At 35.7% G+C, this 15,080-nt stretch overlaps 1 pseudogene across 1 annotated transcript; it reads left to right on the forward strand.

Moving 5' to 3' along the window:
- Positions 1-10,814: 10,814 nt before the first annotated feature.
- Positions 10,815-13,844, forward strand: LOC148266354 (BTB/POZ domain-containing protein At3g05675 pseudogene; annotated as a pseudogene). Its single transcript, XR_015818487.1, has 2 exons — positions 10,815-10,969; positions 12,438-13,844. The product of XR_015818487.1 is annotated as a BTB/POZ domain-containing protein At3g05675 pseudogene (transcript).
- Positions 13,845-15,080: the final 1,236 nt, after the last annotated feature.

Genomic DNA, 15,080 nt, shown 5'->3' on the forward strand with positions numbered 1-15,080 from the left:
ACGACCAAGGTGTTTTCTCCTTTGACTTCCTACTTTTTTAAACCCAAGAGGGTCTCTTATTTGGCCAGGGGTTTTCAGTGATTTTTTACTCTTTTCTAGCTTCTCAGAATCATCATCTTCTTAATTTTCAGTTTCTTTTTTAAGCTGCAGTAGAAATCTTCTTTTAATTTCAAATCCGCACCCTTTTCTATTTTAAACCAATTGTACTCGACTAAGCCTTGGTCAAGGCTTAGTCAATATTAATTATGCATTTATCTTGCTATCATGACATTAGTTGTGCCCAAGGGTTAATTGTGTCTTAGCACACTTCTATTTTTGCAAAACTGTAAGCCTCGCTTGAGGCTTAGTGGTGCACATTTGAAATCGTAGTACCTCTTATGCATTACCCTTACCTGAGGTTTGATTGTGCGTCCCAAAGTCTGTTATTGCTATAGGATTTAAGCCTTTCTCAAGGCTTATACCATGACTAGCAGTTGTTCCACAAACCCTAATCTTTTATGTTGTTTTTCCTAACTTTGGACTCTATCTCCTATCTTGCATTAAAACTAACAAAATAGCCTAAATCAGATAATAAACAATTCAATTAAGCACTCAAAATGGGCAATAGAAATGTTGTTTTCGCGCACTATTAATTGAAAAGTCACTTAGGTGAGTATTTTCGTAATCCTAACATTTGCAGATATGCAACAATAAGAGGTCTTAAGCGCTCACGAAGCAATATGCCTCAAGAACACACTAGGAATTGTCCAAGAAGGGAGATTGACCACGAAGAATCTCGTCAAGTCCACACTATTCAATATTTTATTAATTATTAATTATTATTTTAATGTTGAATTTTATCCCTAGGACTATTTTAATATTATTTAGGGTTTGGAATTTAGATAACTCTAGCTCTCGGATAGAATTCAAGTATTTGTAATTAATTAGAACTATTCCGGTGAAATCATATATAAAGGCCTCACCATTAGGCTGTAATTCACAGAATTTAGTTGAATGATTAATAAAATTTCAGCTTTTGCTATTAAAATTAGCTTTTTTAGTTTTTGAGTGTTTTTCAAGAGAGATAATGTGACATCTCAAGTGCTAATTAAGGCAAATGGGTGTCAAATACAAATTCAGAATAATAAGTGCATAATAAAATTATGCAGCAGAATCAAACCATAATAAATCCCTTACAAATATGCATAATGTTCCAAATATATACATAAACTAAGGGCAGAAGTGGCTATAAAATACAAAACATAAGGATTTCTTCTTTCACTATGCTAATAAATTCATCAGAGTGTGGGAATAGTCATGAACTCAGACCTGTGGATCCACAGAATCCTCAAAAACTTCCAATGGTAGGTCTGCCTGCGGTTCCTCATTTTCTTCCTCATCTAGGGGGGCATGAAAAGGGTGGGTTCCATATGCACAGTAAAAAAAATAATATTAAATTAATATTGTAAGATTTCAAAAGTTTATCTTACTGTTTAGCTTTCTTGTTTACCTATCTCACTATTATGAAAATAATTTATTTGAGTACGAAAATAGTACGTTAGCACAGAAGATCAAATATACATCATGCCAGATAATAGAGAAAATAAAATAAATCATGAAATGCACAGATTTTTCGTGTCATACTTTGCGAAGTCGTTACAAACATCCATCTTAGAGGGCATATACAGATTTCTAACTACCCAAGTAGAATGACCAGATCAGATACAGATACGATACTTTGCTCAGGCCCACTTTCGACTGGGCAAACTATGGTACGATCTATGACCATGGTCGTACCAACAATAGTGGTCCTAATAGATATTTATAGTCACGACATTACTTAGTCATGGGTGACCCCTATAGATAGTGCAATACCACTCTCGTCAGAGGGCACACCGTCATCTACTATGAGCGGTCTTTTTACATCTTTCCAGACCAAAGAGTGGAGGGGGAAATAGATACCCTGAAGGGCAAGGGAAACAAATACTCCTCAGAAATAAGGAGCCTAACGAGACATTTGATGCAATATGCATGTCAATACAGATACACTTGAGACCATACAAACTTCATTCTACTTTTCTCTTTTTCTTTTTCTTTTTTACTTTTATTATTATAGATTACATATTATATTTATTACATGCAAATTTATCAAGTATAATTCACATAGCATGCTTGAAAACCAGAATAATTCGACTTATTTGAACACATAGACATACAAAATAGGCAAAATAACAATCATATTAATTGTTTATCTTAAAATACTCCTTAAGATGTTGAAAGTAATACTAGATTCCTTACCAAAATTTTGATAATTTCTTCTTCACCGTTTTCTTTTTTTTCTACTTCTCTCATTAATTTACTCTCTCTCTCTCTCTCTTTCTCTCTCTCTCTCTCTCTCTCTCTCTAAACCTTGAAAAATGGAAGAAATGAAAATGTGGAGAGGAAGGGAAAGGGGAGGGGGTAATTTATAAAATTTTGGAACCGTTAGATTTGCGACAAGTTACAAAATCTAGTGAAGAGAGAGGAGAAAAAAATTTTTGGCACGAAAAACAAGGGAGGAGGACCTCTTCCACCAGTGACGATGATGTACTGCCAAGGTGGCAATGCCCGACCAGCGCACGGCAAGCTAGCCTGCAGGCGCACAAGCTTATTGCCACGCACGCATGGGCAAGCTTGCACATGCGCAAGTCCTTGGTGCGCTGGCCGTCGCACGCGCAGGTCTACTGCGTGCAAGCCCCAAGCGCATAGGGCTTGTCCGTGAAGGTCTACTGCGCGAACAATGCGCGTATAGTGTGCGGCGCCAGTCCGTGCGCGTGGTGACACGCTGACAGCCTGCAAGCTCGAGACAGGACGTACGCGCAGGTCCTGACCCCGCGCCATGCTCGCGGAAGGGACGTGCGCGTTGTGCGCACATCCTGTGCGTGCGTGCGTGCGAAGGGGATGTGCATGTTGTGCGCACGTCTCGTGCATGCTGGTGTGCAGATGGGACGTGCGCACTGTATGCATGTGTCGCAACCATTTTCTGCGCATGTGCGTGTGCAGTTCTTAACACCCGCACGAGTAAACCGCTCTCTTGCGGGATTTTTTCTGCTGTCAGTTTTTTTTTTCTGTTTCGCCATTTTTCAATTTTTTTCTAATTTTTCTTTTAATTTAAAAATAAAATAAAATAAAAATTAATAAAAATAAAAACAAATCAAATTCACGAATTATGATAAATGTTAAACACCATAAATTAATTAAGTTTAAAGTGGACAAAGGCCTAAAAAAATAGAGTTTTCAAATCATTTTAGCACAGTTATGGGGGGGTTATATCCCTCCCACCTAAAAAAATTTGGTCCCCAAATTTGTCTCGAATAAGTGTGGGTACTTTTTTCTCATTTTGTCCTCCATTTCTCATGTTGCTTATTTTGGAGTATGATGTTGCCATCGTATCTTCACTATGGGGATCGTCTTGTTACGTAAGACCTTATCAGTCCACCAGAAAATTTTCACAGGAACCTCCTCATAGGTCATATCGGCCTATACCTGTACCTCATCATGAGGAATAACATGAAAAGGATCAGGGTTGTACCTCTTGAGCATCGAGACATGAAAGACATCATGCAAACCCATGAACTCTCGAGATAGAATGAGGCGGTATGCCATGGGTCCAATGAGCTCAATGATAAAAAAAGTCCCACATAACGAGAATATCGGGAGACGTAGTCAACTATATCTTTCTTCATTCCTGGCTACCAATATTATCGTTTCAAGTCCCGGTACATTTTGGTACTTTCAGGATGAATGGATAACTTGGAAGGATGGGCGGTCTTTAGTACATTTGTACGTACAACAACGGGAACCCAAATTCAATTCCAGAATCTGAACAATCTATCATCATCAGAGATCCTGAAATTAGGAGATTCTTCAGAAGTGAACTTACTCAGATTCTTGATGAGTTCCGAGTCCATGGCCTGTGCTTCCCAAATCTTCATAAAGTGATCCGGTAAAGTTCAGATTTGGAGGAGATAGGTGTATTTGCCATAATAGTTAAGGCAGAGTGATTGTATAATATCCATCATCTTTCGACTAGAGGGCATGGTTTAAGCCAGCACAATAGGCTCCCTTCGACTTAAAGCATCAGCGACTATATTTTCTCTCCCAATGTGATAAATGATTTGACAATCATAATCTTTCAGAAGATTCATCTAGCATCTTTGCCTCATGTTTAACTCTCGTTGAGAAAAGATGTATTTAAGACTCTTATGATCAGTGTAGATTTCAAAAATCTGACCATATAGGTAATGTCCCCATATCTTTAGGGCAAAGATAATGGTTTCCGATTCCAGGTCGTGGGTAGGGTAGTTTTGCTCATGAACTTTAAGCTGTCGGGATCTAAAGGCGACTACTCTGCCATGCTGTATCAAGACACATCTCAAATCAATATGAGATGCATCACAACAAACTTGGAATCTCTCCTCATTGTCAGGGAGGATTAACATAGGAGTAGAGGTGAGACGACACTTTATTTCCATAAAGCTTTTATTGCACTCATAATTTCAAATGAAGGATACCCTTGTTCTAGTGAGTTGAGTCATAGAGGCAGCAATCTTGGCGAATTCGTCAATGAACCGTCGGTGGTAGCCTACTGAGCCAAGAAAACTACGTACCTCGGCCACATTGGTGGGCGGACTCTAGTTGATCACCAATTCTACCTTGGACGAGTCTACAACACTTTAGCCAAATGCACAATGTGTTCTTCATGGCTTTTGAAATACACCAGAATATCATCAATAAAAACGATGACGTACCAATCCAGTGTGTGTCGGAAAACCCGGTTCATTAAGTCCATGAAGCTGCTGGAGCATTGGTCAATCCAAACGGCATCACTCTAAACTCATACAATCCATATGTACGCCGAAAGAATTTTTGGAATATCTTATTTTTTAACTCTCAACTAGTGATACCCAGTTTTGAGATCGATCTTAGAGAAGACCGTGGCTCCTTATAGTTGATCGAAGAGATCGTCGATCTGAGGTAAGGGGTACTTGTTTTTAACGGTCACTCGGTTGAGTTCCCTATAGTCCATAAGAGTCAAAGGGTACCATCCTTTTTCTTTACGAACAACACTGAAGCACGCGAATGAATATTCAGGTGATAAGATTAAAAAGCTGATGTTCTAGCTCTGTTAACTCAGTGCGAATTATGCGATATGTGGGCTTCGAGATCGACTGGGTTCTAAGCAATAATTCAACCAGAAACTCTACCTCAGATGGGGAGGTAGACTAAGAAGTTCGATGGGAAAGACATCAGAAAAATTGTAAAGAATTGGTATGGAACACACAGCAAGATCAGCGTCCATATTCCTATTCATTCAATTATTAGAAAAATAATAACAACAACTTTTAGTTCTTTTTTAAAGATTGTAAGATTACAATTTTACTTTCAGAGTCTAATATAACTCTATATTTTTCTAACCAATCTATTCCTAATATTACATCAAATTCTACAAAATCTAATAGTATCAAGTTTACACATAACTCTATTCCTAAAGTTTTTATCCTACAGTCCTTATATACGTAATGAGCCTCTAGTAATCCTTTAGAGGGAGTTTCCACCACTAGTATTTTTCCTAAAGCTTCTGGTCTAAATTCTAGGTTACAAGCAAATGCATAAGAAATAAAAGAGTGAGTTGTGCCAGTATCGATCAAGGTCTTGGCAGAAGTATTATGAATAGAAAGAATACTCTTGATGAGAACAGGAGCAGGAAAAAAATCAGGTTCATCTAAGTGGTACACTCAACCATGTGCTATGGGTCGGGCTACATCCTTTGGTTACAGAGGGTAGTCTTTTATAAGTTGTTGGGTGCTTCTGCACCAATAGTAAGCGTTATTGATATGCCGACAAGGTATGTCACCATACGAGCGACCGCAATGTTGACAAGGTTGGCTAGCTCGGGCAGGTGGAGCTGTAGGTCGGGGCATGACAAAAAGAAGGCAATTTTGGTTCGTTTTTCTAGAGGGTTACTTACTAGTTTAGAAATTTTTTTTTAAGTTGTTGGGGTTATTGTTGGGCACGAACTCGGGCAAAATATTGGTGCTTGGCCGAGATAAGATCTTCGGCCAACTGGGCATGTTCAAGCACCTCTGCATACGAGTTAGGTCTCAGCATCACGACCTAGTTATAAATGTTGGCACAAAGACCTTTGAGAAACTTTCTACTTTTTCGACTTTCAGGGGTGACCATCAAAGGGGCAAACCTAGATAGTTGAATAAATCGGGTTGCATATTGGGATACAGACAAGCTTCCTTGGCAGAGATCCTAGAACTCCTCTTTCTTTTTCTGAACATAAGTAGGGAAAACGTTATCAAAGAAAGTGTCCATGAAAATTTCCTAGGTAGTAAGGGTAGGCAGGACTTCTTTCTTAAGTCGCCACCAGTGTTCGCCTTCACCGTTTAATATGAAAGCTACAAGAGGGACTTTTTGTTCTTTGGTCAGGTCTAGTATAGAAAAGAGCTTTTCTATTTGTAGGATCCAAGCTTTGGCTACTAAAGGATCAGAACCACCTTCAAAGTATGGGGAGTTAAGTTTTCTAAACTCTGCTATATTATGAGAGATAGACCGATCTGTATTTTAAAATTCAGGGGCAGGGGGTGGACAAGGGTTGGCTTGGTTCTGTCTTACAACTACAGTTAATCCTTGAATGGTTCAAAAAAATTATGTAAATTCAGCCCTAGTCAGATGATCCGGGGCTTCAGCTTGTTCAGTTACGCTCTATGGATGGTCTTTCCTGCGTCATTCCTATAAAAGAAAGGAACACAAAGAGTTAGAGGTTTAATTCTTGAAAGGAGGACATATTTCTTCCCTAGATACTCTAAAAAGTTTATCTATCCTAGGTTCTAGTGTAAGGGATTTGTTCTGCAAAATTCTACTCTGATACCATCTGTGACATCCCAATTGCTAATTAAGGCAAATGGTGTTAAATATAGATTCAAAATAACGAGTGCGTGATAAAATTTATGTAGCAGAATCAAACCGTAACAAATCCCTTAGAAATATACATGATGTTCTAAATACATACATAAACTGAGGACAAAAGTGGCTACAAAATACAAAATATAAGGGTCACTTCTTTCACTATGCAACTAAATTCATCAGATCGCGGTAATAGTCATTCACTCAGACTTGTGGATCCACAGGATCCTCATAGACTTCCAAGGGTAGGTCTGTCTGTGGTTCCTCATTTTCTTCCTCATCTCGGGAGGGAGAACATGGAAAGAGTGAGTTCCATATGCTCAGTAAGAAAAATAGTATTAAATTAACATCATAAGATTTCAAAAGTTTATTATTTTATCTTACCGTTTAGCTTCCTTGTTTACCCATATCACTATTATGAAAATCATTTGTTTGAATATGAAAATGACACGTTAGCACAGAAGATCAAATATATATCATGCCAAATAATAGAGAAAATCAAATAAATCATAAAATATACAAATTTTTCGTGTCATGCTTCGCAAAGTCATTACAAACTTCTATATATGAGGATAGATACTGATTTCCAACTACTCAAGTGAAATGACCAGATCAGATACAAACACAGAAAATTTGCTCAGACCCACGTCCGGCCGGCCAAATCATGATACGATCTATGACCACGGCCGTACCAACTATAGTGGTCCTAACAGATATCTATAGTCACGTATTTACTTAGCTACGAGTGACTCCTATAGATAGTGCGATACCATTCTCGTCAGAGGACACGTTGTCATTCATTGAGAACGGTCCTCTTATGTCTTTCTAGACTAGATAGGGGAGGGAGAAATAAATACCCCGAAGGGTAAGAGGAACAGATATACCTCAGAGATAAAAAGACTAATGAGACACTTGGTGCAATATGCATGTCAATACAGATACACTTCGGACCATACAGGTTTCATTCAACTTTTCTCTTTTTCTTTTTCTTTTTATTTTCACTATTATAGATTACATATTACATTTATTATATGAAAATTTATTGAATGTCTATAATTCACATAGCATGCTTGAAAACCATAACAATTCGACTCATTTAAACACAAAGGCATACAAAACAGGCAAAATAACATTCATATTAAATTTACTTATCTAAAATACTCTTTAAGACGTCGAAAGTAATACTAGATTCCTTACGAAAATCTCGATAATTTATTCTTCACAGTTTTTCTTTCTTTCTCTTCTTCTAGCACTAATTTATTGTATCTCTCTCTCTCTCTAAACCTTGAAAAATGGAAGAAATGAAAGTGTAGAGAGAAAGGAAAATTTAACAATTTTGAAACTGTTAGATTCGCAATAAGTGACAAAATTCGATGAAGAGAGAGGAGAAAAAGATTCTTAGCATAAAAAATGGGAGATGAAGGCCTTGTCCACCAGCGAAGGTGGTGCACCACCCAAGGCAATAACGGTGCACTGCCCGAGGGGATGTGCATGCGTGTGGAGGGGACGTGCACGCTGTGCGCACGTCCTGTGCGTGCTGGCGTGCGGATGGGTCGTGCGCATTGGGCGCATAGCCCAGTAGCCGCGCGGGCAAACTGGTCTCTCGCGAGATTTTTCCTGCGGGCAGTTTTTTTTTTCCGTTTCACCATTTTCTGATTTTTTTCTATTTTTTTTAATTTAAAAATAAAATAAAGTAAAAATAAAAATAAATAAAAAATCACAAATCATGAAAAATATTAAACAGTATAAATTAATTAAGTTTAAGGCGGCCAAAGGGCCGAATAAATAGAATTTCCAAATTATTTTAGCATAGTGATGGACGGGGTATTACAGATAATTTTTAACTATCTTGTTGAGATAGGAAATCTTCAATCAACTTATCGAGTAAGTCATGCCATCTTTTTAATTTCTTTTTATTTTTCCAATTTTCTTGATAGCATTCATTTTATTGGGCATGATTCAAGCAGAGAGAGTTTGACTTAAGAATTTAAGTTTCTACATGCTAAGCATAATGGGTTTATGATGAAGGTGTTTTTGCAAATGAAAAGTATAAATTATTGTTTTTATAAATTATCACTACAAAATTTTTTTAATTCATTGTAATGCAACCTACAAAACGCAATCAACCCTTTAAAAGGGAGAGGAACAAGTAAAAAAGAGCATTGAGAGTTAAAGAGGACTAGAAACAGAAAAAAGAACAATAAAAAAAGGGATAACAATAAAACTATAACCACAAAAAATATTATGTTCAAAGTAAAAAATAATTGAGTTATAGGAAAAATTACCATTTTTGTCTCCAAACTTTGGCTTATTTTTCATTTTAGTCCCTAAAGTTCTTTTGCCACAAAATGGTCACCAAAGTTTTAAAAGCTTTTTAAAGACCCATTTAGTGCAAATGACATCCAAATGGTTAATGTGAAATGTGAAATCCTTTACTTGAACCTAGTAACTTATTAGCTAATTTGAAACCTGAAAATAACATGTAACCCATTTCTGAAAAAACAAAAGGTGTAATAATAGAAAAACCAACGAAAAGAGGTAAGATAATTCGTTTACCCAGTCATGCATACTTTGCCCAAACCTTAACCAAAAAATTTCTAGAAATATGAACACATGCTTCACATTTTATAGGAGAAGAACGAATGTGGGTATTTAGGGAAAAAATAGTTGATAGATTGAGGAAGAAGATTAAGTTGAATCGTTATAAATGGTGGCCTCGGCAAGTAAAGTTCACCAACGATGGTAAAGTCAGTTTGGAGGTATTTTAATTTTTTTATTGTCATTTACAAAAGGAGTTTATCAAGATGTATATATAGGAAGTTTATGTTAGATTTTGCATTCTTCATTGGTTAAAAACAATAAAGAAAAATTGTAATTAAGAACTTTATAAGTTTGGATGAAACAAAATAAATTAAAAAATCTATAGAGCCATAATACTTGTGATACATGAGGAATAAAAACAGTGAAAGAGGATACTAATATAATTATTTAAAATGTTGATTTCGTGGGTTAAAAAATGTTATGCCTTCTAAAATATTTTAAAATGTTCATGTTGTGAGTGTGTTACAAAGACAATATGGGAAATATAAACTAATGCGGAACCCATAATCAATAACATAATTCGAATCTAGACATACACAATAAATGTGGAACCCAAGATATAGCTTGCTATCCGAACCCACACATATACCTTTAGCATAAAAATTTTATTCCTTAATAAATTATTTCTATTTAATCCACAATCAACACGTGATTAGAATTAAAGTAATTAAGATAAAAAAAATGGATTGACTAAAATGCTACAAGAATTCTTCAATAAGTAAAAATTAATTTTCCGTGCAATGAAAAGGATTTCGGTTTTTTGAAAAAATAAATCAAAATTTTGATTTTTGCACATTACAAAGCTTATAATTTAAAGAGATAAATTATCAAGCACAATAATTTTATAAACTCAATGAATTATAGTTAATGCGCATAAAATATATAATAATTATAATGCAAAATTAAAATTATTACTCAACAATAGACTCAATTTATTTTTTACTCTTTTGTATTAATTTTAGTTAAGTTAATTATGAATAAATTCTACATAAATCTAATAGACTATTTAATTAAAAAAGTATAATAAAAAAATTAACTTCCGTGGACTTTCAATACGCGTTCAGTTTTTACGGTTTTAAGTTGTGCTCTCATCCTCTAGTTAATAAATATTTATTGTCAATAAACTTTCACATGAATTTTTATTTTTACTTTCTAAATATAACCTTTAACAAATTTAGAGGCACCATGCTACAAAGATCACGAGGCAAGTATGATAAGGGTAGTTTTGTCCTTTCATATTTTTCCCACTTATATTATTTATTTGTTTATTTTTCACAAAAAAAACTCGGCTCCTGAGTCTAATAGCAGATTTATGTAGGCAATCTTTCTGATCTTCACGGCCTTCACTTGTGTCCTCCACACTGCGATTTATGTAGGCAAATTATCTGTGCGATTGTAATAACAGATTTATTCCTCGAATTAAGTTCATTAAAAGGTAGGCTATTCTATCTTCTTCTCTGATGACCCATCTGAAAAGTCATGATTTTTAATCAACTTCCATTAATATCTCAGAGATATTAATGGGGGTTTCTGGTAAATTTTGGAAATTTGTTTATTTCTTTACTTGGAAGATTGTGTCTTTATTATAGTTTGTTGGTATCTTTTGGCTTTAAAGTAACAAGTCTTGGTGAAGTTCAAGAAATTTTCGGCTCTACACTCTTTGTATGGTAGCTGAGAAAATATAAGAGGAAAAGGAGTAATTAGAATGATTTATCTATATCTTTTCTTGCTGGAGTTTAATAATTGGATTTCTCAGAAATGTTGTACTTTTTATTGTTTTGTTCCGCTTGCTTCAAGAGTCTCTCTGTGGAACTCTTGATATGGCTTCTGCATTTTTCCGGCTCTTTTGCGATTTCTGATGGAGGTTCTTCATATTCCGATGAGTTTTCCTCTGCATCAGATTTCTCAAGCTCCTGGGGGAGCTTCTTTTGAGGTTTCACAATGAAACTTACCTTTTTCTTTTTTGTGCTCCTTTAATAAGATCATTCTCTTCAACTGCGATGTCTCGTTTGTGTTCGTTCATGGAGGTATCTTGTTTTTTTATCTAAAAACCAGCCTATGGGTCAAAGACCAAAAGGAAAAACAAAAGAAAAACAAAAGCCAATCCAAGTTGCCTCTTACTCTTCCGACCTTACAAAGATATGTAATCTTGAACTTTAGCAGTGCCCTTTCGAACAACGCATGCTTTGGATGGTCTATCATGTGTGTTAGGGTCAGATGTCCCTTATGGTAGCTTGTAAAGAATATATTTCTATTCATTTTAGTTTTCTTTTGGCTGGATGTGATTCTGGGTGGGTACCTGTGGATAAGGGCTTATGAAGATATTCATCAATGAAAGGGAATTATGAAGATCTTCATCACTGATTTTGTAACTAAGGATTATTAGAAAATGAAAATGGCTTTTTCTGTGGCACAATAAGTTACTTGTTTGTCATTTTTATGTCTTATCCTAAGTTTCTGTGTAAATGAAATAATGATTAGAAAGCAGATATGAACTTAAGAGATAGACAGTAGCCAATATCTTGTACATATGCTATATTCCTTGTGATAGGTATTCTGATCTCTATTTTTGGATGTCAGCAAATGTAATTAATAAGTTTCTCAGTTCATGTAATCTCAGTTCATAATATGCAGAATGAGCTCTTGGGTATATTTATCTATTCTATTGAGTGCTACAGACATGAAATGCCCATCAAGCCATTATATTAGGTATACAGTTTGATTTGAACGTGCAAATCTCCATTTTAGAATAATATATTTAACAGCATGATTTTCAAGTTGTGACAGTCTCTGGCTTAATTTATATCAAACAAATGTTATTATTTTTATTTTAGACTTTCATTTCAGATTTGATTTTGATTTTCGTTAAGAGTTCAGTCTAATTTGAATATTTATTGTTTTAGTTGCTGAAGGATGAATTTTGTATCCTTCTTTACTCTGTATGGACTCAACTGAAGCAGCCAAGCCTTGCAGATTTGGGGACAAGAGTACTAGTGATATCACTCTGCACTTGAGAAATACTAGTGGTAGACTTGAATGGTTCTACTCCCACTTTATTCTCATAAACAAGAGCAAGTTCTTTGCTGATCAGATCTCCAGTCCTGACTGTAAATTACAACCATCATGTTAGTCTTTTGACAGTGTTGGATCTCTCTTCAGAGTTGCTTCTGGAGTCCGTGGACCCTGTTGAATCTGCTGTTGGTATTCTTCAGATAGGCGGTTTGCATTGCATTGTAAAGAGATCAGGGATTGCTGCATCCACTATTTGGAGGCTATTTCTTGGTAAGACGGATGAGGAAGAAATTATAAATGCAGTCTCAGAACTGGGTCCAGTAGCAATGCCCATTTTATCGAGAATTCAACCTCCAGATATAATTGCATCGAAAAATGCTTTCATTTCAGCGGTTCAGTTCGCCATGTCCTTTGACGGAGCATCTCCTCCATTCGGAGATGATCTTCAAACCTCTGCTCAAGAACAGGTTGAGTACATGCTGGGGGCAGATGAGCATACCCCATTAGTTACAGCTGATGATGAAGTGAAATCAGTAGTAAGAATGGGCCTCTCAAAAGTTTGCTCTTCGTTCAAAACTGAATTATCTTCCATGCTTTTGGAGTCGGACCTCACATCTCAGACTATAGAAGGTAAAGCCCTGCAGAGTCTACATGACATCGAATGGATGTGTAACATCTTACCGAGGATGGATTTAATGAAGGACTTTGTTTGTAACTGGGCAGAGATCTCTGGTAAGGTTTTAGAGATAGTAGAGGATAAGAAACCAGGATCTGCAATGCTGGGTTTGAAAGTAAAGCTAATAGAAGTGACAGGCAAAGTGTTGGAAACAGTAGGGTACGGGAATGTAATCCTTCCAGCTTTGGGCCGGCTGCAATTGCTAAATTCATGGCTCCCATTTATCCGGAAGATAAAAGTGATTTTGGACACAACAAACAAGGAGCAATTGAGCAATACATACAAGATGGAGGAAGAGATGTGGGGAAACATTGAGGGAGCAATTGTGTCATTGGTACTGGCATTGCCATCAAATGACCAAGCTAATGTTTTTGCAGATTGGATAAAGACAGAACACGTGAGATATCCTGATTTGAGTGAGGCGTTTGAAATTTGGTGTTATAGGACTAAGTCTGCAAAGAGAAGATTGTTGGAGGGATCTGAGAGTGTTGGCAATGCCACTGTCAGTCTTTGATTAGTTTAATTTGATGGGCCTGTTGTTGTATGATCAATTTAGCTGTATTGAATTGCATAATCCTCTTTTTCATAATAATAGTAGCAATATATAATTGAAAATTCTTCATTTTCTAACGCAGAAAATAACCAACATCCTTATTTGTTTTGAGGAATGAAGATGAAACAACCAGGAAAATTAGTCTTGTCTTAACCCATCTACCAGACAACCTACAAAATATATGTATATATATATGACTAACTCGTGTAATTTTATAATCCTTTTGTCAAGAGTATTTAGTCCAAATATTATAACAATTTTAGTAGTTTAGCAAAGACGGATCCCCCAAATGCGTCCAAGTGGTAGAGTCTGTTTCGGTCTCAATGCATCCAATTATCTTCTTCAAATTTTGATTCTAAAAGTAAAGTGAAAAGAGTCAAATATTATTTTAAATTCAAGTTTTGTGATAATTTACTTACTAATTAGTACGTAATCTAGGTACATGTAATATATTTTTTAGGACAATATTAGAACTTAATGTCGCCCTTGCTTGCAATAATTTTTTAGGGAACCATGTGTAACGACAATCTTTCTATTACTTGGACATTGAGTGTGTCTATAAAAACATTTAAAAAGTAGAGATCATATGATATATGATTCTTGAGTCTATAATCCAAAAGTTCTCAAAGAATTTATCTGAAACATAAGTTCATGTCAGGTAGAATTCATATTTTAGTGTCTCAATAAATCGATATTTGTTTATTTCTCTAGAGATTCTAAGTCCTGCCTCTTGTGTTCCAATCTTCACTCTAAATTTACTAAGATATAAAGTTGTCATGTTAGGATTTAGTTTAATAATTGGGCTACATAAGGAAAATACTAATTCTGCACTGAGTCAGCTCAACGATTCCACCTTGACTCGACTCAGCTTGGATTTAGAGGAAAGATGCGATAAATATACCAGTAGCTAACGCACACACATCTAAATTCCAAGAGTTGCTACTGAGACAAACTAAAGAAGATGTCTGTGGCGACTATGGATATTATGAGTAAGCTCTTCCTTCCTAGTTTTTAGCAAATGTTGTATATGTAATACTACTTTAAGATTGTACCAAATCATTCTCTTATTTAAGTCTCTATCTGCTACTTTAAGATTGTAACAAATCATTCTCTCATTCTTTTCTCTACAATTTCTCATTGTACAAATATAGATAAAATGCCCTCACATCAATATAGCTAATTATTATTATTTTTCTTCAAACCTTACATGGTATCATAGCTATAAACAATGGATGCAGCTCCTACTGCTTATCACGCTTTCTCCATTAAACTCACAAGCAAGAACTATCTTGCCTAGAAAACACA

The sequence above is a fragment of the Carica papaya genome, chromosome 4 (genome assembly GCF_054855325.1).
Source record: "Carica papaya isolate Zhongbai chromosome 4, ASM5485532v1, whole genome shotgun sequence".
In the NCBI taxonomy this organism is placed as follows: Eukaryota; Viridiplantae; Streptophyta; class Magnoliopsida; order Brassicales; family Caricaceae; genus Carica; species Carica papaya.